This window comes from Alosa pseudoharengus, unplaced genomic scaffold (assembly GCF_046254945.1).
Source record: "Alosa pseudoharengus isolate Yale_2024_CS ecotype anadromous, Long Island Sound unplaced genomic scaffold, YU_APseudo_1.1 YU_APseudo_1.1_scf_23, whole genome shotgun sequence".
Lineage (NCBI taxonomy): Eukaryota > Metazoa > Chordata > Actinopteri > Clupeiformes > Clupeidae > Alosa > Alosa pseudoharengus.
Window position 1 is genome coordinate 10076454 of NW_027468685.1, and position 19746 is coordinate 10096199.

Genomic DNA, 19746 nt, shown 5'->3' on the forward strand with positions numbered 1-19746 from the left:
GGTGCCACGATAGTAGAGCCGCACACATTTTGCCTATCACAACCCACAGCCTGACACGGGAATGAAAACTACGACCGGCAGGCTTTCACTGGGGAACGTGCAGCCATTTCCGTATCCGACTACGCACCTCCTTTGACTTGTCCTGATCATCTCATCTGCATTTTCTCAAATCTGCCTTGCAATCCAATCAAACTGCAAGGAGAGCACTGGAGCTAATGGAAATGAGCAAGCAATCAGAACTGAGGCAGAGCAGAGTGGCGCAGCGGAAGCGTGCTGGGCCCATAACCCAGAGGTCGATGGATCGAAACCAACCTCTGCTAGGCCGAGTTTTTAGATGCCTCTCCTGCGCGTTGACGCGCGCCATTTCCCTCAGAGTCTGGGCCAGCGCTGACAACGGCGAGTGGAGGGGGCTTCGGAGTGGGGAACCTGTAGCCACTTCCACGTTTATATACACGTTCACTTGACTTAGTCTTGATCTTCCCGTCACTTTACACTGTCGTGTAAAATGCAAACACCTCTTCAAACAATCTTCTGACATGGAAACATTTCAAATCAGGAAATATAGCCATGCTCACCTGCCACAGTCAGTCTGGAGTGCTTTCTGCCAGCTCAGGGCCCGAGACCCGAAAATTCAACACAGTGGCTTTGTCCGGCTATCCCGACATTTAAAACATTCCTTTGATACCAGTGGAGCAAAGGCTCTGATGGAGCGCAGCTGGTAAGCCCCAGTGGCCTAATGGATAAGGCACTGGCCTCCTAAGCCAGGGATTGTGGGTTCGAGTCCCATCTGGGGTGAGGCGGAGCAGAGTGGCGCAGCGGAAGCGTGCTGGGCCCATAACCCAGAGGTCGATGGATCGAAACCATCCTCTGCTAGGCTAACCCTTTAGGTGCCACGATAGTAGAGCCGCACACATTTTGCCTTTCACAACCCACAGCCTGACACGGGAATGAAAACTACGACCGGCAGGCTTTCACTGGGGAACGTGCAGCCATTTCCGTATCCGACTACGCACCTCCTTTGACTTGTCCTGATCATCTCATCTGCATTTTCTCAAATCTGCCTTGCAATCCAATCAAACTGCAAGGAGAGCACTGGAGCTAATGGAAATGAGCGGGCAATCAGAACTGAGGCAGAGCAGAGTGGCGCAGCGGAAGCGTGCTGGGCCCATAACCCAGAGGTCGATGGATCGAAACCATCCTCTGCTAGGCCCAGTTTTTAGATGCCTCTCCTGCGCGTTGACGCGCGCCATTTCCCTCAGAGTCTGGGCCAGCGCTGACAACGGCGAGTGGAGGGGGCTTCGGAGTGGGGAACCTGTAGCCACTTCCACGTTTATATACACGTTCACTTGACTTAGTCTTGATCTTCCCGTCACTTTACACTGTCGTGTAAAATGCAAACACCTCTTCAAACAATGTTCTGACATGGAAACATTTCAAATCAGGAAATATAGCCATGCTCACCTGCCACAGTCAGTCTGGAGTGCTTTCTGCCAGCTCAGGGCCCGAGACCCGAAAATTCAACACAGTGGCTTTGTCCGGCTATCCCGACATTTAAAACATTCCTTTGATACCAGTGGAGCAAAGGCTCTGATGGAGCGCAGCTGGTAAGCCCCAGTGGCCTAATGGATAAGGCACTGGCCTCCTAAGCCAGGGATTGTGGGTTCGAGTCCCATCTGGGGTGAGGCGGAGCAGAGTGGCGCAGCGGAAGCGTGCTGGGCCCATAACCCAGAGGTCGATGGATCGAAACCATCCTCTGCTAGGCCGAGTTTTTAGATGCCTCTCCTGCGCGTTGACGCGCGCCATTTCCCTCAGAGTCTGGGCCAGCGCTGACAACGGCGAGTGGAGGGGGCTTCGGAGTGGGGAACCTGTAGCCACTTCCACGTTTATATACACGTTCACTTGACTTAGTCTTGATCTTCCCGTCACTTTACACTGTCGTGTAAAATGCAAACACCTCTTCAAACAATCTTCTGACATGGAAACATTTCAAATCAGGAAATATAGCCATGCTCACCTGCCACAGTCAGTCTGGAGTGCTTTCTGCCAGCTCAGGGCCCGAGACCCGAAAATTCAACACAGTGGCTTTGTCCGGCTATCCCGACATTTAAAACATTCCTTTGATACCAGTGGAGCAAAGGCTCTGATGGAGCGCAGCTGGTAAGCCCCAGTGGCCTAATGGATAAGGCACTGGCCTCCTAAGCCAGGGATTGTGCGTTCGAGTCCCATCTGGGGTGAGGCGGAGCAGAGTGGCGCAGCGGAAGCGTGCTGGGCCCATAACCCAGAGGTCGATGGATCGAAACCATCCTCTGCTAGGCTAACCCTTTAGGTGCCACGATAGTAGAGCCGCACACATTTTGCCTTTCACAACCCACAGCCTGACACGGGAATGAAAACTACGACCGGCAGGCTTTCACTGGGGAACGTGCAGCCATTTCCGTATCCGACTACGCACCTCCTTTGACTTGTCCTGATCATCTCATCTGCATTTTCTCAAATCTGCCTTGCAATCCAATCAAACTGCAAGGAGAGCACTGGAGCTAATGGAAATTAGCAGGCAATCAGAACTGAGGCAGAGCAGAGTGGCGCAGCGGAAGCGTGCTGGGCCCATAACCCAGAGGTCGATGGATCGAAACCATCCTCTGCTAGGCCGAGTTTTTAGATGCCTCTCCTGCGCGTTGACGCGCGCCATTTCCCTCAGAGTCTGGGCCAGCGCTGACAACGGCGAGTGGAGGGGGCTTCGGAGTGGGGAACCTGTAGCCACTTCCACGTTTATATACACGTTCACTTGACTTAGTCTTGATCTTCCCGTCACTTTACACTGTCGTGTAAAATGCAAACACCTCTTCAAACAATCTTCTGACATGGAAACATTTCAAATCAGGAAATATAGCCATGCTCACCTGCCACAGTCAGTCTGGAGTGCTTTCTGCCAGCTCAGGGCCCGAGACCCGAAAATTCAACACAGTGGCTTTGTCCGGCTATCCCGACATTTAAAACATTCCTTTGATACCAGTGGAGCAAAGGCTCTGATGGAGCGCAGCTGGTAAGCCCCAGTGGCCTAATGGATAAGGCACTGGCCTCCTAAGCCAGGGATTGTGGGTTCGAGTCCCATCTGGGGTGAGGCGGAGCAGAGTGGCGCAGCGGAAGCGTGCTGGGCCCATAACCCAGAGGTCGATGGATCGAAACCATCCTCTGCTAGGCTAACCCTTTAGGTGCCACGATAGTAGAGCCGCACACATTTTGCCTTTCACAACCCACAGCCTGACACGGGAATGAAAACTACGACCGGCAGGCTTTCACTGGGGAACGTGCAGCCATTTCCGTATCCGACTACGCACCTCCTTTGACTTGTCCTGATCATCTCATCTGCATTTTCTCAAATCTGCCTTGCAATCCAATCAAACTGCAAGGAGAGCACTGGAGCTAATGGAAATGAGCGGGCAATCAGAACTGAGGCAGAGCAGAGTGGCGCAGCGGAAGCGTGCTGGGCCCATAACCCAGAGGTCGATGGATCGAAACCATCCTCTGCTAGGCCCAGTTTTTAGATGCCTCTCCTGCGCGTTGACGCGCGCCATTTCCCTCAGAGTCTGGGCCAGCGCTGACAACGGCGAGTGGAGGGGGCTTCGGAGTGGGGAACCTGTAGCCACTTCCACGTTTATATACACGTTCACTTGACTTAGTCTTGATCTTCCCGTCACTTTACACTGTCGTGTAAAATGCAAACACCTCTTCAAACAATCTTCTGACATGGAAACATTTCAAATCAGGAAATATAGCCATGCTCACCTGCCACAGTCAGTCTGGAGTGCTTTCTGCCAGCTCAGGGCCCGAGACCCGAAAATTCAACACAGTGGCTTTGTCCGGCTATCCCGACATTTAAAACATTCCTTTGATACCAGTGGAGCAAAGGCTCTGATGGAGCGCAGCTGGTAAGCCCCAGTGGCCTAATGGATAAGGCACTGGCCTCCTAAGCCATGGATTGTGGGTTCGAGTCCCATCTGGGGTGAGGCGGAGCAGAGTGGCGCAGCGGAAGCGTGCTGGGCCCATAACCCAGAGGTCGATGGATCGAAACCATCCTCTGCTAGGCTAACCCTTTAGGTGCCACGATAGTAGAGCCGCACACATTTTGCCTTTCACAACCCACAGCCTGACACGGGAATGAAAACTACGACCGGCAGGCTTTCACTGGGGAACGTGCAGCCATTTCCGTATCCGACTACGCACCTCCTTTGACTTGTCCTGATCATCTCATCTGCATTTTCTCAAATCTGCCTTGCAATCCAATCAAACTGCAAGGAGAGCACTGGAGCTAATGGAAATGAGCGGGCAATCAGAACTGAGGCAGAGCAGAGTGGCGCAGCGGAAGCGTGCTGGGCCCATAACCCAGAGGTCGATGGATCGAAACCATCCTCTGCTAGGCCCAGTTTTTAGATGCCTCTCCTGCGCGTTGACGCGCGCCATTTCCCTCAGAGTCTGGGCCAGCGCTGACAACGGCGAGTGGAGGGGGCTTCGGAGTGGGGAACCTGTAGCCACTTCCACGTTTATATACACGTTCACTTGACTTAGTCTTGATCTTCCCGTCACTTTACACTGTCGTGTAAAATGCAAACACCTCTTCAAACAATCTTCTGACATGGAAACATTTCAAATCAGGAAATATAGCCATGCTCACCTGCCACAGTCAGTCTGGAGTGCTTTCTGCCAGCTCAGGGCCCGAGACCCGAAAATTCAACACAGTGGCTTTGTCCGGCTATCCCGACATTTAAAACATTCCTTTGATACCAGTGGAGCAAAGGCTCTGATGGAGCGCAGCTGGTAAGCCCCAGTGGCCTAATGGATAAGGCACTGGCATCCTAAGCCAGGGATTGTGGGTTCGAGTCCCATCTGGGGTGAGGCGGAGCAGAGTGGCGCAGCGGAAGCAAGCTGGGCCCATAACCCAGAGGTCGATGGATCGAAACCATCCTCTGCTAGGCCGAGTTTTTAGATGCCTCTCCTGCGCGTTGACGCGCGCCATTTCCCTCAGAGTCTGGGCCAGCGCTGACAACGGCGAGTGGAGGGGGCTTCGGAGTGGGGAACCTGTAGCCACTTCCACGTTTATATACACGTTCACTTGACTTAGTCTTGATCTTCCCGTCACTTTACACTGTCGTGTAAAATGCAAACACCTCTTCAAACAATCTTCTGACATGGAAACATTTCAAATCAGGAAATATAGCCATGCTCACCTGCCACAGTCAGTCTGGAGTGCTTTCTGCCAGCTCAGGGCCCGAGACCCGAAAATTCAACACAGTGGCTTTGTCCGGCTATCCCGACATTTAAAACATTCCTTTGATACCAGTGGAGCAAAGGCTCTGATGGAGCGCAGCTGGTAAGCCCCAGTGGCCTAATGGATAAGGCACTGGCCTCCTAAGCCAGGGATTGTGGGTTTGAGTCCCATCTGGGGTGAGGCGGAGCAGAGTGGCGCAGCGGAAGCGTGCTGGGCCCATAACCCAGAGGTCGATGGATCGAAACCATCCTCTGCTAGGCTAACCCTTTAGGTGCCACGATAGTAGAGCCGCACACATTTTGCCTATCACAACCCACAGCCTGACACGGGAATGAAAACTACGACCGGCAGGCTTTCACTGGGGAACGTGCAGCCATTTCCGTATCCGACTACGCACCTCCTTTGACTTGTCCTGATCATCTCATCTGCATTTTCTCAAATCTGCCTTGCAATCCAATCAAACTGCAAGGAGAGCACTGGAGCTAATGGAAATGAGCAGGCAATCAGAACTGAGGCAGAGCAGAGTGGCGCAGCGGAAGCGTGCTGGGCCCATAACCCAGAGGTCGATGGATCGAAACCATCCTCTGCTAGGCCCAGTTTTTAGATGCCTCTCCTGCGCGTTGACGCGCGCCATTTCCCTCAGAGTCTGGGCCAGCGCTGACAACGGCGAGTGGAGGGGGCTTCGGAGTGGGGAACCTGTAGCCACTTCCACGTTTATATACACGTTCACTTGACTTAGTCTTGATCTTCCCGTCACTTTACACTGTCGTGTAAAATGCAAACACCTCTTCAAACAATCTTCTGACATGGAAACATTTCAAATCAGGAAATATAGCCATGCTCACCTGCCACAGTCAGTCTGGAGTGCTTTCTGCCAGCTCAGGGCCCGAGACCCGAAAATTCAACACAGTGGCTTTGTCCGGCTATCCCGACATTTAAAACATTCCTTTGATACCAGTGGAGCAAAGGCTCTGATGGAGCGCAGCTGGTAAGCCCCAGTGGCCTAATGGATAAGGCACTGGCCTCCTAAGCCAGGGATTGTGGGTTCGAGTCCCATCTGGGGTGAGGCGGAGCAGAGTGGCGCAGCGGAAGCGTGCTGGGCCCATAACCCAGAGGTCGATGGATCGATCGAAACCATCCTCTGCTAGGCTAACCCTTTAGGTGCCACGATAGTAGAGCCGCACACATTTTGCCTTTCACAACCTACAGCCTGACACGGGAATGAAAACTACGACCGGCAGGCTTTCACTGGGGAACGTGCAGCCATTTCCGTATCCGACTACGCACCTCCTTTGACTTGTCCTGATCATCATCTGCATTTTCTCAAATCTGCCTTGCAATCCAATCAAACTGCAAGGAGAGCACTGGAGCTAATGGAAATTAGCAGGCAATCAGAACTGAGGCAGAGCAGAGTGGCGCAGCGGAAGCGTGCTGGGCCCATAACCCAGAGGTCGATGGATCGAAACCATCCTCTGCTAGGCCGAGTTTTTAGATGCCTCTCCTGCGCGTTGACGCGCGCCATTTCCCTCAGAGTCTGGGCCAGCGCTGACAACGGCGAGTGGAGGGGGCTTCGGAGTGGGGAACCTGTAGCCACTTCCACGTTTATATACACGTTCACTTGACTTAGTCTTGATCTTCCCGTCACTTTACACTGTCGTGTAAAATGCAAACACCTCTTCAAACAATCTTCTGACATGGAAACATTTCAAATCAGGAAATATAGCCATGCTCACCTGCCACAGTCAGTCTGGAGTGCTTTCTGCCAGCTCAGGGCCCGAGACCCGAAAATTCAACACAGTGGCTTTGTCCGGCTATCCCGACATTTAAAACATTCCTTTGATACCAGTGGAGCAAAGGCTCTGATGGAGCGCAGCTGGTAAGCCCCAGTGGCCTAATGGATAAGGCACTGGCCTCCTAAGCCAGGGATTGTGGGTTCGAGTCCCATCTGGGGTGAGGCGGAGCAGAGTGGCGCAGCGGAAGCGTGCTGGGCCCATAACCCAGAGGTCGATGGATCGAAACCATCCTCTGCTAGGCTAACCCTTTAGGTGCCACGATAGTAGAGCCGCACACATTTTGCCTTTCACAACCCACAGCCTGACACGGGAATGAAAACTACGACCGGCAGGCTTTCACTGGGGAACGTGCAGCCATTTCCGTATCCGACTACGCACCTCCTTTGACTTGTCCTGATCATCTCATCTGCATTTTCTCAAATCTGCCTTGCAATCCAATCAAACTGCAAGGAGAGCACTGGAGCTAATGGAAATTAGCAGGCAATCAGAACTGAGGCAGAGCAGAGTGGCGCAGCGGAAGCGTGCTGGGCCCATAACCCAGAGGTCGATGGATCGAAACCATCCTCTGCTAGGCCCAGTTTTTAGATGCCTCTCCTGCGCGTTGACGCGCGCCATTTCCCTCAGAGTCTGGGCCAGCGCTGACAACGGCGAGTGGAGGGGGCTTCGGAGTGGGGAACCTGTAGCCACTTCCACGTTTATATACACGTTCACTTGACTTAGTCTTGATCTTCCCGTCACTTTACACTGTCGTGTAAAATGCAAACACCTCTTCAAACAATCTTCTGACATGGAAACATTTCAAATCAGGAAATATAGCCATGCTCACCTGCCACAGTCAGTCTGGAGTGCTTTCTGCCAGCTCAGGGCCCGAGACCCGAAAATTCAACACAGTGGCTTTGTCCGGCTATCCCGACATTTAAAACATTCCTTTGATACCAGTGGAGCAAAGGCTCTGATGGAGCGCAGCTGGTAAGCCCCAGTGGCCTAATGGATAAGGCACTGGCCTCCTAAGCCAGGGATTGTGGGTTCGAGTCCCATCTGGGGTGAGGCGGAGCAGAGTGGCGCAGCGGAAGCGTGCTGGGCCCATAACCCAGAGGTCGATGGATCGAAACCATCCTCTGCTAGGCTAACCCTTTAGGTGCCACGATAGTAGAGCCGCACACATTTTGCCTATCACAACCCACAGCCTGACACGGGAATGAAAACTACGACCGGCAGGCTTTCACTGGGGAACGTGCAGCCATTTCCGTATCCGACTACGCACCTCCTTTGACTTGTCCTGATCATCTCATCTGCATTTTCTCAAATCTGCCTTGCAATCCAATCAAACTGCAAGGAGAGCACTGGAGCTAATGGAAATGAGCAGGCAATCAGAACTGAGGCAGAGCAGAGTGGCGCAGCGGAAGCGTGCTGGGTCCATAACCCAGAGGTCGATGGATCGAAACCATCCTCTGCTAGGCCCAGTTTTTAGATGCCTCTCCTGCGCGTTGACGCGCGCCAATTCCCTCAGAGTCTGGGCCAGCGCTGACAACGGCGAGTGGAGGGGGCTTCGGAGTGGGGAACCTGTAGCCACTTCCACGTTTATATACACGTTCACTTGACTTAGTCTTGATCTTCCCGTCACTTTACACTGTCGTGTAAAATGCAAACACCTCTTCAAACAATCTTCTGACATGGAAACATTTCAAATCAGGAAATATAGCCATGCTCACCTGCCACAGTCAGTCTGGAGTGCTTTCTGCCAGCTCAGGGCCCGAGACCCGAAAATTCAACACAGTGGCTTTGTCCGGCTATCCCGACATTTAAAACATTCCTTTGATACCAGTGGAGCAAAGGCTCTGATGGAGCGCAGCTGGTAAGCCCCAGTGGCCTAATGGATAAGGCACTGGCCTCCTAAGCCAGGGATTGTGGGTTCGAGTCCCATCTGGGGTGAGGCGGAGCAGAGTGGCGCAGCGGAAGCGTGCTGGGCCCATAACCCAGAGGTCGATGGATCGAAACCATCCTCTGCTAGGCTAACCCTTTAGGTGCCACGATAGTAGAGCCGCACACATTTTGCCTTTCACAACCCACAGCCTGACACGGGAATGAAAACTACGACCGGCAGGCTTTCACTGGGGAACGTGCAGCCATTTCCGTATCCGACTACGCACCTCCTTTGACTTGTCCTGATCATCTCATCTGCATTTTCTCAAATCTGCCTTGCAATCCAATCAAACTGCAAGGAGAGCACTGGAGCTAATGGAAATGAGCGGGCAATCAGAACTGAGGCAGAGCAGAGTGGCGCAGCGGAAGCGTGCTGGGCCCATAACCCAGAGGTCGATGGATCGAAACCATCCTCTGCTAGGCCGAGTTTTTAGATGCCTCTCCTGCGCGTTGACGCGCGCCATTTCCCTCAGAGTCTGGGCCAGCGCTGACAACGGCGAGTGGAGGGGGCTTCGGAGTGGGGAACCTGTAGCCACTTCCACGTTTATATACACGTTCACTTGACTTAGTCTTGATCTTCCCGTCACTTTACACTGTCGTGTAAAATGCAAACACCTCTTCAAACAATCTTCTGACATGGAAACATTTCAAATCAGGAAATATAGCCATGCTCACCTGCCACAGTCAGTCTGGAGTGCTTTCTGCCAGCTCAGGGCCCGAGACCCGAAAATTCAACACAGTGGCTTTGTCCGGCTATCCCGACATTTAAAACATTCCTTTGATACCAGTGGAGCAAAGGCTCTGATGGAGCGCAGCTGGTAAGCCCCAGTGGCCTAATGGATAAGGCACTGGCCTCCTAAGCCAGGGATTGTGGGTTCGAGTCCCATCTGGGGTGAGGCGGAGCAGAGTGGCGCAGCGGAAGCGTGCTGGGCCCATAACCCAGAGGTCGATGGATCGAAACCATCCTCTGCTAGGCTAACCCTTTAGGTGCCACGATAGTAGAGCCGCACACATTTTGCCTTTCACAACCCACAGCCTGACACGGGAATGAAAACTACGACCGGCAGGCTTTCACTGGGGAACGTGCAGCCATTTCCGTATCCGACTACGCTCCTCCTTTGACTTGTCCTGATCATCTCATCTGCATTTTCTCAAATCTGCCTTGCAATCCAATCAAACTGCAAGGAGAGCACTGGAGCTAATGGAAATGAGCAGGCAATCAGAACTGAGGCAGAGCAGAGTGGCGCAGCGGAAGCGTGCTGGGCCCATAACCCAGAGGTCGATGGATCGAAACCATCCTCTGCTAGGCCGAGTTTTTAGATGCCTCTCCTGCGCGTTGACGCGCGCCATTTCCCTCAGAGTCTGGGCCAGCGCTGACAACGGCGAGTGGAGGGGGCTTCGGAGTGGGGAACCTGTAGCCACTTCCACGTTTATATACACGTTCACTTGACTTAGTCTTGATCTTCCCGTCACTTTACACTGTCGTGTAAAATGCAAACACCTCTTCAAACAATCTTCTGACATGGAAACATTTCAAATCAGGAAATATAGCCATGCTCACCTGCCACAGTCAGTCTGGAGTGCTTTCTGCCAGCTCAGGGCCCGAGACCCGAAAATTCAACACAGTGGCTTTGTCCGGCTATCCCGACATTTAAAACATTCCTTTGATACCAGTGGAGCAAAGGCTCTGATGGAGCGCAGCTGGTAAGCCCCAGTGGCCTAATGGATAAGGCACTGGCCTCCTAAGCCAGGGATTGTGGGTTCGAGTCCCATCTGGGATGAGGCGGAGCAGAGTGGCACAGCGGAAGCGTGCTGGGCCCATAACCCAGAGGTCGATGGATCGAAACCATCCTCTGCTAGGCTAACCCTTTAGGTGCCACGATAGTAGAGCCGCACACATTTTGCCTTTCGCAACCCACAGCCTGACACGGGAATGAAAACTACGACCGGCAGGCTTTCACTGGGGAACGTGCAGCCATTTCCGTATCCGACTACGCACCTCCTTTGACTTGTCCTGATCATCTCATCTGCATTTTCTCAAATCTGCCTTGCAATCCAATCAAACTGCAAGGAGAGCACTGGAGCTAATGGAAATGAGCAGGCAATCAGAACAGAGGCAGAGCAGAGTGGCGCAGCGGAAGCGTGCTGGGCCCATAACCCAGAGGTCGATGGATCGAAACCATCCTCTGCTAGGCCGAGTTTTTAGATGCCTCTCCTGCGCGTTGACGCGCGCCATTTCCCTCAGAGTCTGGGCCAGCGCTGACAACGGCGAGTGGAGGGGGCTTCGGAGTGGGGAACCTGTAGCCACTTCCACGTTTATATACACGTTCACTTGACTTAGTCTTGATCGATCTTCCCGTCACTTTACACTGTCGTGTAAAATGCAAACACCTCTTCAAACAATCTTCTGACATGGAAACATTTCAAATCAGGAAATATAGCCATGCTCACCTGCCACAGTCAGTCTGGAGTGCTTTCTGCCAGCTCAGGGCCCGAGACCCGAAAATTCAACACAGTGGCTTTGTCCGGCTATCCCGACATTTAAAACATTCCTTTGATACCAGTGGAGCAAAGGCTCTGATGGAGCGCAGCTGGTAAGCCCCAGTGGCCTAATGGATAAGGCACTGGCCTCCTAAGCCAGGGATTGTGGGTTCGAGTCCCATCTGGGGTGAGGCGGAGCAGAGTGGACAGCGGAAGCGTGCTGGGCCCATAACCCAGAGGTCGATGGATCGAAACCATCCTCTGCTAGGCTAACCCTTTAGGTGCCACGATAGTAGAGCCGCACACATTTTGCCTTTCACAACCCACAGCCTGACACGGGAATGAAAACTACGACCGGCAGGCTTTCACTGGGGAACGTGCAGCCATTTCCGTATCCGACTACGCACCTCCTTTGACTTGTCCTGATCATCTCATCTGCATTTTCTCAAATCTGCCTTGCAATCCAATCAAACTGCAAGGAGAGCACTGGAGCTAATGGAAATGAGCAGGCAATCAGAACTGAGGCAGAGCAGAGTGGCGCAGCGGAAGCGTGCTGGGCCCATAACCCAGAGGTCGATGGATCGAAACCATCCTCTGCTAGGCCGAGTTTTTAGATGCCTCTCCTGCGCGTTGACGCGCGCCATTTCCCTCAGAGTCTGGGCCAGCGCTGACAACGGCGAGTGGAGGGGGCTTCGGAGTGGGGAACCTGCAGCCACTTCCACGTTTATATACACGTTCACTTGACTTAGTCTTGATCTTCCCGTCACTTTACACTGTCGTGTAAAATGCAAACACCTCTTCAAACAATCTTCTGACATGGAAACATTTCAAATCAGGAAATATAGCCATGCTCACCTGCCACAGTCAGTCTGGAGTGCTTTCTGCCAGCTCAGGGCCCGAGACGAGAAAATTCAACACAGTGGCTTTGTCCGGCTATCCCGACATTTAAAACATTCCTTTGATACCAGTGGAGCAAAGGCTCTGATGGAGCGCAGCTGGTAAGCCCCAGTGGCCTAATGGATAAGGCACTGGCCTCCTAAGCCAGGGATTGTGGGTTCGAGTCCCATCTGGGGTGAGGCGGAGCAGAGTGGCGCAGCGGAAGCGTGCTGGGCCCATAACCCAGAGGTCGATGGATCGAAACCATCCTCTGCTAGGCTAACCCTTTAGGTGCCACGATAGTAGAGCCGCACACATTTTGCCTTTCACAACCCACAGCCTGACACGGGAATGAAAACTACGACCGGCAGGCTTTCACTGGGGAACGTGCAGCCATTTCCGTATCCGACTACGCACCTCCTTTGACTTGTCCTGATCATCTCATCTGCATTTTCTCAAATCTGCCTTGCAATCCAATCAAACTGCAAGGAGAGCACTGGAGCTAATGGAAATGAGCAGGCAATCAGAACTGAGGCAGAGCAGAGTGGCGCAGCGGAAGCGTGCTGGGCCCATAACCCAGAGGTCGATGGATCGAAACCATCCTCTGCTAGGCCGAGTTTTTAGATGCCTCTCCTGCGCGTTGACGCGCGCCATTTCCCTCAGAGTCTGGGCCAGCGCTGACAACGGCGAGTGGAGGGGGCTTCGGAGTGGGGAACCTGTAGCCACTTCCACGTTTATATACACGTTCACTTGACTTAGTCTTGATCTTCCCGTCACTTTACACTGTCGTGTAAAATGCAAACACCTCTTCAAACAATCTTCTGACATGGAAACATTTCAAATCAGGAAATATAGCCATGCTCACCTGCCACAGTCAGTCTGGAGTGCTTTCTGCCAGCTCAGGGCCCGAGACCCGAAAATTCAACACAGTGGCTTTGTCCGGCTATCCCGACATTTAAAACATTCCTTTGATACCAGTGGAGCAAAGGCTCTGATGGAGCGCAGCTGGTAAGCCCCAGTGGCCTAATGGATAAGGCACTGGCCTCCTAAGCCAGGGATTGTGGGTTCGAGTCCCATCTGGGGTGAGGCGGAGCAGAGTGGCGCAGCGGAAGCGTGCTGGGCCCATAACCCAGAGGTCGATGGATCGAAACCATCCTCTGCTAAGCTAACCCTTTAGGTGCCACGATAGTAGAGCCGCACACATTTTGCCTTTCGCAACCCACAGCCTGACACGGGAATGAAAACTACGACCGGCAGGCTTTCACTGGGGAACGTGCAGCCATTTCCGTATCCGACTACGCACCTCCTTTGACTTGTCCTGATCATCTCATCTGCATTTTCTCAAATCTGCCTTGCAATCCAATCAAACTGCAAGGAGAGCACTGGAGCTAATGGAAATGAGCAGGCAATCAGAACTGAGGCAGAGCAGAGTGGCGCAGCGGAAGCGTGCTGGGCCCATAACCCAGAGGTCGATGGATCGAAACCATCCTCTGCTAGGCCGAGTTTTTAGATGCCTCTCCTGCGCGTTGACGCGCGCCATTTCCCTCAGAGTCTGGGCCAGCGCTGACAACGGCGAGTGGAGGGGGCTTCGGAGTGGGGAACCTGTAGCCACTTCCACGTTTATATACACGTTCACTTGACTTAGTCTTGATCTTCCCGTCACTTTACACTGTCGTGTAAAATGCAAACACCTCTTCAAACAATCTTCTGACATGGAAACATTTCAAATCAGGAAATATAGCCATGCTCACCTGCCACAGTCAGTCTGGAGTGCTTTCTGCCAGCTCAGGGCCCGAGACCCGAAAATTCAACACAGTGGCTTTGTCCGGCTATCCCGACATTTAAAACATTCCTTTGATACCAGTGGAGCAAAGGCTCTGATGGAGCGCAGCTGGTAAGCCCCAGTGGCCTAATGGATAAGGCACTGGCCTCCTAAGCCAGGGATTGTGGGTTCGAGTCCCATCTGGGGTGAGGCGGAGCAGAGTGGCGCAGCGGAAGCGTGCTGGGCCCATAACCCAGAGGTCGATGGATCGAAACCATCCTCTGCTAAGCTAACCCTTTAGGTGCCACGATAGTAGAGCCGCACACATTTTGCCTTTCGCAACCCACAGCCTGACACGGGAATGAAAACTACGACCGGCAGGCTTTCACTGGGGAACGTGCAGCCATTTCCGTATCCGACTACGCACCTCCTTTGACTTGTCCTGATCATCTCATCTGCATTTTCTCAAATCTGCCTTGCAATCCAATCAAACTGCAAGGAGAGCACTGGAGCTAATGGAAATGAGCAGGCAATCAGAACTGAGGCAGAGCAGAGTGGCGCAGCGGAAGCGTGCTGGGCCCATAACCCAGAGGTCGATGGATCGAAACCATCCTCTGCTAGGCCGAGTTTTTAGATGCCTCTCCTGCGCGTTGACGCGCGCCATTTCCCTCAGAGTCTGGGCCAGCGCTGACAACGGCGAGTGGAGGGGGCTTCGGAGTGGGGAACCTGTAGCCACTTCCACGTTTATATACACGTTCACTTGACTTAGTCTTGATCTTCCCGTCACTTTACACTGTCGTGTAAAATGCAAACACCTCTTCAAACAATCTTCTGACATGGAAACATTTCAAATCAGGAAATATAGCCATGCTCACCTGCCACAGTCAGTCTGGAGTGCTTTCTGCCAGCTCAGGGCCCAAGACCCGAAAATTCAACACAGTGGCTTTGTCCGGCTATCCCGACATTTAAAACATTCCTTTGATACCAGTGGAGCAAAGGCTCTGATGGAGCGCAGCTGGTAAGCCCCAGTGGCCTAATGGATAAGGCACTGGCCTCCTAAGCCAGGGATTGTGGGTTCGAGTCCCATCTGGGGTGAGGCGGAGCAGAGTGGCGCAGCGGAAGCGTGCTGGGCCCATAACCCAGAGGTCGATGGATCGAAACCATCCTCTGCTAGGCTAACCCTTTAGGTGCCACGATAGTAGAGCCGCACACATTTTGCCTTTCACAACCCACAGCCTGACACGGGAATGAAAACTACGACCGGCAGGCTTTCACTGGGGAACGTGCAGCCATTTCCGTATCCGACTACGCACCTCCTTTGACTTGTCCTGATCATCTCATCTGCATTTTCTCAAATCTGCCTTGCAATCCAATCAAACTGCAAGGAGAGCACTGGAGCTAATGGAAATGAGCAGGCAATCAGAACTGAGGCAGAGCAGAGTGGCGCAGCGGAAGCGTGCTGGGCCCATAACCCAGAGGTCGATGGATCGAAACCATCCTCTGCTAGGCCGAGTTTTTAGATGCCTCTCCTGCGCGTTGACGCGCGCCATTTCCCTCAGAGTCTGGGCCAGCGCTGACAACGGCGAGTGGAGGGGGCTTCGGAGTGGGGAACCTGTAGCCACTTCCACGTTTATATACACGTTCACTTGACTTAGTCTTGATCTTCCCGTCACTTTACACTGTCGTGTAAAATGCAAACACCTCTTCAAACAATCTTCTGACATGGAAACATTTCAAATCAGGAAATATAGCCATGCTCACCTGCCACAGTCAGTCTGGAGTGCTTTCTGCCAGCTCAGGGCCCAAGACCCGAAAATTCAACACAGTGGCTTTGTCCGGCTATCCCGACATTTAAAACATTCCTTTGATACCAGTGGAGCAAAGGCTCTGATGGAGCGCAGCTGGTAAGCCCCAGTGGCCTAATGGATAAGGCACTGGCCTCCTAAGCCAGGGATTGTGGGTTCGAGTCCCATCTGGGGTGAGGCGGAGCAGAGTGGCGCAGCGGAAGCGTGCTGGGCCCATAACCCAGAGGTCGATGGATCGAAACCATCCTCTGCTAGGCTAACCCTTTAGGTGCCACGATAGTAGAGCCGCACACATTTTGCCTTTCACAACCCACAGCCTGACACGGGAATGAAAACTACGACCGGCAGGCTTTCACTGGGGAACGTGCAGCCATTTCCGTATCCGACTACGCACCTCCTTTGACTTGTCCTGATCATCTCATCTGCATTTTCTCAAATCTGCCTTGCAATCCAATCAAACTGCAAGGAGAGCACTGGAGCTAATGGAAATGAGCAGGCAATCAGAACTGAGGCAGAGCAGAGTGGCGCAGCGGAAGCGTGCTGGGCCCATAACCCAGAGGTCGATGGATCGAAACCATCCTCTGCTAGGCCGAGTTTTTAGATGCCTCTCCTGCGCGTTGACGCGCGCCATTTCCCTCAGAGTCTGGGCCAGCGCTGACAACGGCGAGTGGAGGGGGCTTCGGAGTGGGGAACCTGTAGCCACTTCCACGTTTATATACACGTTCACTTGACTTAGTCTTGATCTTCCCGTCACTTTACACTGTCGTGTAAAATGCAAACACCTCTTCAAACAATCTTCTGACATGGAAACATTTCAAATCAGGAAATATAGCCATGCTCACCTGCCACAGTCAGTCTGGAGTGCTTTCTGCCAGCTCAGGGCCCGAGACCCGAAAATTCAACACAGTGGCTTTGTCCGGCTATCCCGACATTTAAAACATTCCTTTGATACCAGTGGAGCAAAGGCTCTGATGGAGCGCAGCTGGTAAGCCCCAGTGGCCTAATGGATAAGGCACTGGCCTCCTAAGCCAGGGATTGTGGGTTCGAGTCCCATCTGGGGTGAGGCGGAGCAGAGTGGCGCAGCGGAAGCGTGCTGGGCCCATAACCCAGAGGTCGATGGATCGAAACCAACCTCTGCTAGGCCGAGTTTTTAGATGCCTCTCCTGCGCGTTGACGCGCGCCATTTCCCTCAGAGTCTGGGCCAGCGCTGACAACGGCGAGTGGAGGGGGCTTCGGAGTGGGGAACCTGTAGCCACTTCCACGTTTATATACACGTTCACTTGACTTAGTCTTGATCTTCCCGTCACTTTACACTGTCGTGTAAAATGCAAACACCTCTTCAAACAATCTTCTGACATGGAAACATTTCAAATCAGGAAATATAGCCATGCTCACCTGCCACAGTCAGTCTGGAGTGCTTTCTGCCAGCTCAGGGCCCGAGACCCGAAAATTCAACACAGTGGCTTTGTCCGGCTATCCCGACATTTAAAACATTCCTTTGATACCAGTGGAGCAAAGGCTCTGATGGAGCGCAGCTGGTAAGCCCCAGTGGCCTAATGGATAAGGCACTGGCCTCCTAAGCCAGGGATTGTGGGTTCGAGTCCCATCTGGGGTGAGGCGGAGCAGAGTGGCGCAGCGGAAGCGTGCTGGGCCCATAACCCAGAGGTCGATGGATCGAAACCATCCTCTGCTAGGCTAACCCTTTAGGTGCCACGATAGTAGAGCCGCACACATTTTGCCTTTCACAACCCACAGCCTGACACGGGAATGAAAACTACGACCGGCAGGCTTTCACTGGGGAACGTGCAGCCATTTCCGTATCCGACTACGCACCTCCTTTGACTTGTCCTGATCATCTCATCTGCATTTTCTCAAATCTGCCTTGCAATCCAATCAAACTGCAAGGAGAGCACTGGAGCTAATGGAAATTAGCAGGCAATCAGAACTGAGGCAGAGCAGAGTGGCGCAGCGGAAGCGTGCTGGGCCCATAACCCAGAGGTCGATGGATCGAAACCATCCTCTGCTAGGCCGAGTTTTTAGATGCCTCTCCTGCGCGTTGACGCGCGCCATTTCCCTCAGAGTCTGGGCCAGCGCTGACAACGGCGAGTGGAGGGGGCTTCGGAGTGGGGAACCTGTAGCCACTTCCACGTTTATATACACGTTCACTTGACTTAGTCTTGATCTTCCCGTCACTTTACACTGTCGTGTAAAATGCAAACACCTCTTCAAACAATCTTCTGACATGGAAACATTTCAAATCAGGAAATATAGCCATGCTCACCTGCCACAGTCAGTCTGGAGTGCTTTCTGCCAGCTCAGGGCCCGAGACCCGAAAATTCAACACAGTGGCTTTGTCCGGCTATCCCGACATTTAAAACATTCCTTTGATACCAGTGGAGCAAAGGCTCTGATGGAGCGCAGCTGGTAAGCCCCAGTGGCCTAATGGATAAGGCACTGGCCTCCTAAGCCAGGGATTGTGGGTTCGAGTCCCATCTGGGGTGAGGCGGAGCAGAGTGGCGCAGCGGAAGCGTGCTGGGCCCATAACCCAGAGGTCGATGGATCGAAACCATCCTCTGCTAGGCTAACCCTTTAGGTGCCACGATAGTAGAGCCGCACACATTTTGCCTTTCACAACCCACAGCCTGACACGGGAATGAAAACTACGACCGGCAGGCTTTCACTGGGGAACGTGCAGCCATTTCCGTATCCGACTACGCACCTCCTTTGACTTGTCCTGATCATCTCATCTGCATTTTCTCAAATCTGCCTTGCAATCCAATCAAACTGCAAGGAGAGCACTGGAGCTAATGGAAATGAGCAGGCAATCAGAACTGAGGCAGAGCAGAGTGGCGCAGCGGAAGCGTGCTGGGCCCATAACCCAGAGGTCGATGGATCGAAACCATCCTCTGCTAGGCCCAGTTTTTAGATGCCTCTCCTGCGCGTTGACGCGCGCCATTTCCCTCAGAGTCTGGGCCAGCGCTGACAACGGCGAGTGGAGGGGGCTTCGGAGTGGGGAACCTGTAGCCACTTCCACGTTTATATACACGTTCACTTGACTTAGTCTTGATCTTCCCGTCACTTTACACTGTCGTGTAAAATGCAAACACCTCTTCAAACAATCTTCTGACATGGAAACATTTCAAATCAGGAAATATAGCCATGCTCACCTGCCACAGTCAGTCTGGAGTGCTTTCTGCCAGCTCAGGGCCCGAGACCCGAAAATTCAACACAGTGGCTTTGTCCGGCTATCCCGACATTTAAAACATTCCTTTGATACCAGTGGAGCAAAGGCTCTGATGGAGCGCAGCTGGAAAGCCCCAGTGGCCTAATGGATAAGGCACTGGCCTCCTAAGCCAGGGATTGTGGGTTCGAGTCCCATCTGGGGTGAGGCGGAGCAGAGTGGCGCAGCGGAAGCGTGCTGGGCCCATAACCCAGAGGTCGATGGATCGAAACCATCCTCTGCTAGGCCGAGTTTTTAGATGCCTCTCCTGCGCGTTGACGCGCGCCATTTCCCTCAGAGTCTGGGCCAGCGCTGACAACGGCGAGTGGAGGGGGCTTCGGAGTGGGGAACCTGTAGCCACTTCCACGTTTATATACACGTTCACTTGACTTAGTCTTGATCTTCCCGTCACTTTACTCTGTCGTTTAAAATGCAAACACCTCTTCAAACAATCTTCTGACATGGAAACATTTCAAATCAGGAAATATAGCCATGCTCACCTGCCACAGTCAGTCTGGAGTGCTTTCTGCCAGCTCAGGGCCCGAAACCCGAAAATTCAACACAGTGGCTTTGTCCGGCTATCCCGACATTTAAAACATTCCTTTGATACCAGTGGAGCA

The 19746-nt window shown here is 53.0% G+C and overlaps 23 non-coding genes across 23 annotated transcripts; all 23 read left to right on the top strand.

Moving 5' to 3' along the window:
- The first annotated feature begins 722 nt into the window (after positions 1-722).
- Positions 723-795, top strand: trnar-ccu (transfer RNA arginine (anticodon CCU)). Its single transcript has one exon. It is a non-coding gene; the product is annotated as a tRNA-Arg (tRNA).
- An 813-nt stretch (positions 796-1608) lies between these two features.
- Positions 1609-1681, top strand: trnar-ccu (transfer RNA arginine (anticodon CCU)). The gene has a single exon. It is a non-coding gene; the product is annotated as a tRNA-Arg (tRNA).
- A 480-nt stretch (positions 1682-2161) lies between these two features.
- trnar-ccu (transfer RNA arginine (anticodon CCU)) lies at positions 2162-2234 on the top strand. The gene has a single exon. It is a non-coding gene; the product is annotated as a tRNA-Arg (tRNA).
- An 813-nt stretch (positions 2235-3047) lies between these two features.
- On the top strand, positions 3048-3120 carry trnar-ccu (transfer RNA arginine (anticodon CCU)). The gene has a single exon. It is a non-coding gene; the product is annotated as a tRNA-Arg (tRNA).
- An 813-nt stretch (positions 3121-3933) lies between these two features.
- trnar-ccu (transfer RNA arginine (anticodon CCU)) lies at positions 3934-4006 on the top strand. The gene has a single exon. It is a non-coding gene; the product is annotated as a tRNA-Arg (tRNA).
- An 813-nt stretch (positions 4007-4819) lies between these two features.
- On the top strand, positions 4820-4892 carry trnar-ccu (transfer RNA arginine (anticodon CCU)). Its single transcript has one exon. It is a non-coding gene; the product is annotated as a tRNA-Arg (tRNA).
- A 480-nt stretch (positions 4893-5372) lies between these two features.
- On the top strand, positions 5373-5445 carry trnar-ccu (transfer RNA arginine (anticodon CCU)). The gene has a single exon. It is a non-coding gene; the product is annotated as a tRNA-Arg (tRNA).
- Positions 5446-6258: 813 nt separating this feature from the next.
- On the top strand, positions 6259-6331 carry trnar-ccu (transfer RNA arginine (anticodon CCU)). The gene has a single exon. It is a non-coding gene; the product is annotated as a tRNA-Arg (tRNA).
- Positions 6332-7146: 815 nt separating this feature from the next.
- trnar-ccu (transfer RNA arginine (anticodon CCU)) lies at positions 7147-7219 on the top strand. The gene has a single exon. It is a non-coding gene; the product is annotated as a tRNA-Arg (tRNA).
- An 813-nt stretch (positions 7220-8032) lies between these two features.
- On the top strand, positions 8033-8105 carry trnar-ccu (transfer RNA arginine (anticodon CCU)). The gene has a single exon. It is a non-coding gene; the product is annotated as a tRNA-Arg (tRNA).
- Positions 8106-8918: 813 nt separating this feature from the next.
- trnar-ccu (transfer RNA arginine (anticodon CCU)) lies at positions 8919-8991 on the top strand. The gene has a single exon. It is a non-coding gene; the product is annotated as a tRNA-Arg (tRNA).
- An 813-nt stretch (positions 8992-9804) lies between these two features.
- Positions 9805-9877, top strand: trnar-ccu (transfer RNA arginine (anticodon CCU)). Its single transcript has one exon. It is a non-coding gene; the product is annotated as a tRNA-Arg (tRNA).
- Positions 9878-10690: 813 nt separating this feature from the next.
- trnar-ccu (transfer RNA arginine (anticodon CCU)) lies at positions 10691-10763 on the top strand. Its single transcript has one exon. It is a non-coding gene; the product is annotated as a tRNA-Arg (tRNA).
- Positions 10764-11580: 817 nt separating this feature from the next.
- On the top strand, positions 11581-11653 carry trnar-ccu (transfer RNA arginine (anticodon CCU)). Its single transcript has one exon. It is a non-coding gene; the product is annotated as a tRNA-Arg (tRNA).
- Positions 11654-12465: 812 nt separating this feature from the next.
- Positions 12466-12538, top strand: trnar-ccu (transfer RNA arginine (anticodon CCU)). Its single transcript has one exon. It is a non-coding gene; the product is annotated as a tRNA-Arg (tRNA).
- Positions 12539-13351: 813 nt separating this feature from the next.
- Positions 13352-13424, top strand: trnar-ccu (transfer RNA arginine (anticodon CCU)). The gene has a single exon. It is a non-coding gene; the product is annotated as a tRNA-Arg (tRNA).
- An 813-nt stretch (positions 13425-14237) lies between these two features.
- Positions 14238-14310, top strand: trnar-ccu (transfer RNA arginine (anticodon CCU)). The gene has a single exon. It is a non-coding gene; the product is annotated as a tRNA-Arg (tRNA).
- Positions 14311-15123: 813 nt separating this feature from the next.
- On the top strand, positions 15124-15196 carry trnar-ccu (transfer RNA arginine (anticodon CCU)). The gene has a single exon. It is a non-coding gene; the product is annotated as a tRNA-Arg (tRNA).
- An 813-nt stretch (positions 15197-16009) lies between these two features.
- Positions 16010-16082, top strand: trnar-ccu (transfer RNA arginine (anticodon CCU)). The gene has a single exon. It is a non-coding gene; the product is annotated as a tRNA-Arg (tRNA).
- An 813-nt stretch (positions 16083-16895) lies between these two features.
- Positions 16896-16968, top strand: trnar-ccu (transfer RNA arginine (anticodon CCU)). Its single transcript has one exon. It is a non-coding gene; the product is annotated as a tRNA-Arg (tRNA).
- A 480-nt stretch (positions 16969-17448) lies between these two features.
- trnar-ccu (transfer RNA arginine (anticodon CCU)) lies at positions 17449-17521 on the top strand. Its single transcript has one exon. It is a non-coding gene; the product is annotated as a tRNA-Arg (tRNA).
- An 813-nt stretch (positions 17522-18334) lies between these two features.
- On the top strand, positions 18335-18407 carry trnar-ccu (transfer RNA arginine (anticodon CCU)). Its single transcript has one exon. It is a non-coding gene; the product is annotated as a tRNA-Arg (tRNA).
- Positions 18408-19220: 813 nt separating this feature from the next.
- trnar-ccu (transfer RNA arginine (anticodon CCU)) lies at positions 19221-19293 on the top strand. Its single transcript has one exon. It is a non-coding gene; the product is annotated as a tRNA-Arg (tRNA).
- The last annotated feature ends 453 nt before the right edge of the window (positions 19294-19746 follow it).